The sequence below is a fragment of the Micromys minutus genome (genome assembly GCF_963924665.1).
Source record: "Micromys minutus genome assembly, chromosome: 17".
NCBI lineage: Eukaryota > Metazoa > Chordata > Mammalia > Rodentia > Muridae > Micromys > Micromys minutus.
Window position 1 is genome coordinate 17532213 of NC_137952.1, and position 3077 is coordinate 17535289.

A 3077-nucleotide genomic window follows, 5' to 3' on the forward strand; every position below is an offset into this window, starting at 1 on the left:
TCAACAAAACACAGGCTGCCATCTTGAACCCATAATTTGACTTTCAGTAGTTTGTTTCCCTGCTCCCAGATACCCCTTCCTCAGAATCCCTCTCCAAATAAAGGCTGGTCTTTGGCAAACTAGCATTGTAGTTATCAGCTTCTGGAGGCCTTGCATCCTTTCAGTTTTATTAGTTGTTGGCAAAATTTAGTTCCTTTGAGTGGTCTGAGACAGGCTGACAGTTCTTCAAATGGCAGTTCGGGAGACTTGGAGGAGATTTCTGTTTCCAAAATCTAGGAAAGTCCAGGCAAGTTCCTTACTGAAAAAAACCTAGGCCTCAGGCAGCTAATCAGAAACTGTCTGGACATCAGCAGCTGCTACCACCTGACATGAAGCAAGGGCAATTGGTCAATAACAGTTTCCAGACTTGCTCAACAACACTTTCTAGACTTCCTTAGCAACAGTCTTCAGCAACAGGTTTTTGGAATGTCCCTAGATATAAAGCCAACCAATTAAGATAAAGTCACCGAACCCTCCCTGGAATTCCCCTACAGTGCTTTAAATTAGGGCTGGGATCTCACTTAGGCATCTTCATCTTCGTAAATGGTAGAACCCAGCATGGTTCTGTAGAATAAAATGATCTTTGCATTTGCATACTATTAGAGTCCAGGGTATCATTCTTCAGCAAATCATGGGCCCTTATACTATGTGACATTAGGACTGATATGTCAACTTCTTTTATATGTAGTCTTCATATTCAAGCTAACAGCAACACATATTTTATGTGGTTTTATTATCTAGGATTTCTTCTTTTGTTTTAAAAAGATCACATGATTTCTTTCTGTCTATGTTTGCTGATTACGGGCTGTAATCAAGTCCTGGAATTCTCTTTTCTCATGTAATATAACATAGTCTTGGTGTGATATCAGGAAAATAAAAGGTCATGTGATACAAAATCATGTCTATAGCTTCTGGCATGTACATAATGTTCTTTTTTATTTTTCATTCATTTTTTGATTCATGACAAAAATGCCCAAGGCCCTGGAAAGAGGATATACTAAAACCAAATGCAGAGTCTAAAGGTTTTTTTTTTCCACCATATCAGAAAAACAATTCCATTTACTTCTAAGTTATATTTTATTATAATTGCAACCTTTTTTCACATCTAAAGTTCATCTGTAAAGATGGCTGAAGGTGAGCTGTTTGACATCTATTGAATACTTACCATACAAAATCATACATCTAAACTCATGCAATATATCCTTCCAATAGTAAAAAGGCAGTGTTTTACCTGATAGAAGCAGGGAATGAAATTAGAAAAAAATCACTCTGAGTGTACTAGAGGAGAATTGCTGTTAGAAAGTATGAAGTCTTGGACCATGCTGACAGACTTAGACCCACGTGTCATACCAGATGTACCTAATATCCTCAAGAAATGAGCCCCAAGTCCACTGCATATAGGTCTGTGTCAGCCACAGACTCTCCAAAGAATGTCTCTTTTTGTCCCTGGAGCACATTATGGCTAAGTCACACTGTCATATAGTTCTCTGGTTTAATTTAAATGCAAAATATATTAATTCCAGGTTAGTTGTAAATGCCAGGAAACACTGGTACTTAGCCTGTAAGCTTTTCATGAAAATGACATTATTCAAATACTAGTTTTGTGTCCAAGCCTTTGCTTGCTGAGAATTCATTAGATGCTTTCACAGGGGCCATGTTTGGTGTCTGAGAATACAAGGCTGCTGTTTGTTCAACTTTAGATTTTGGCTCCCTTTGTTTGTAAACATGCAGCCTCTAGTAAACATGGATCTTGCACAGGGTTTTGTCATGGTGCCTTTACAGAAATAGAGAGGAACAATTCTTCTGCTGTATTTCTTATCTGCTTTCTCCTTTCAGAATTTTCAGTCTTAAAGACGTTTATTCATAGAGGGCTCACGCCATTCACTCAACACACATTTATTCAGTGTCTACTATAGCATGCCATAGACTGTCCTACTTTGAATACTGCAGTCCATAAGATTGACAAAATATGCTCTCAAATATCTCAGAACTCCTTGGAGAAGGTGGAAAATAAATGCACCAAATACTTAGTTTGTGATAAATGTTACCAGAGACAGAAGCAAGATACACAATGGAAGCACCCTTAGGTAAAGAAATGTATTTTGCACGTGGTAGTATTTGAGCTGACACCTGAGAAATAATAATAACAAAAGAGCAGAGATTAGAGAAAAGGTGCTGAGGTGGGAGAGGGTGGTTGGGAGAGGGAGTACCTTCATAGAGGCAATTGGAGGGGGAAGGGTGATGTGATTGGGGAAAGGAAATGACATCTGAAATGTAAATACAGAGAATATACAATAAAAAGAAAGAAAAGAGCTAGCAGCATACTATTGCACGTGTCTGGAAGAGCATGTGTGGTTGCATTGTGGAAGTAACCACATGGCACATATGAGAGAAAAGTGTGCTAGGAGAAAGAAGACTGAGCTAAAGACATAGCTTAAAGTACCAGAGTCCTTAGGCAATGATATTTACTCTTTTATTTGATTTCCACCCAAACTCTTAAGAGTATCTTTTCTGGAGAGAGAGAGAGAGACAAAGACTGACAGACAGACAAACAGACAGACAGACACACACACACACACACACGCACACAGAGAGAGAGAGAGAGAGAGAGAGAGAGAGAGAGAGAGAGAGAGAGAGACAGAGACAGAGACAGAAAGACAGAGAGAGACGGGAGAGATGGGAGAGACGGGAGAGAGAAGAGAGAGGGGAGAGGAGAAGAGAGGGGAAAGACAGGAGAGAGACTAAGTTTCCAGGAATTTAGTCAATTTCAGTTGGATTGTTTTGAGACCAAGAAAGCCAGGTTTTTGCATAGTGTCTATTAAGATAAGAAAATAGTTTCCAATCAGCACACAGATGACATTTTGTAAACAAAAGTTCCCTTTCAAGTCCTTAGATCCCTGGAGCCTAAAAAGCATGTTATTGTGAAAAGGGGAGAATTTTGGCAAATTCTTTCAAACGTGCCATGTTCTGACAGTGAACTGGGGCTGTATTTACACGACTATCTAGTGCTGGGAATAATTTCTATGGGACAAGATGAA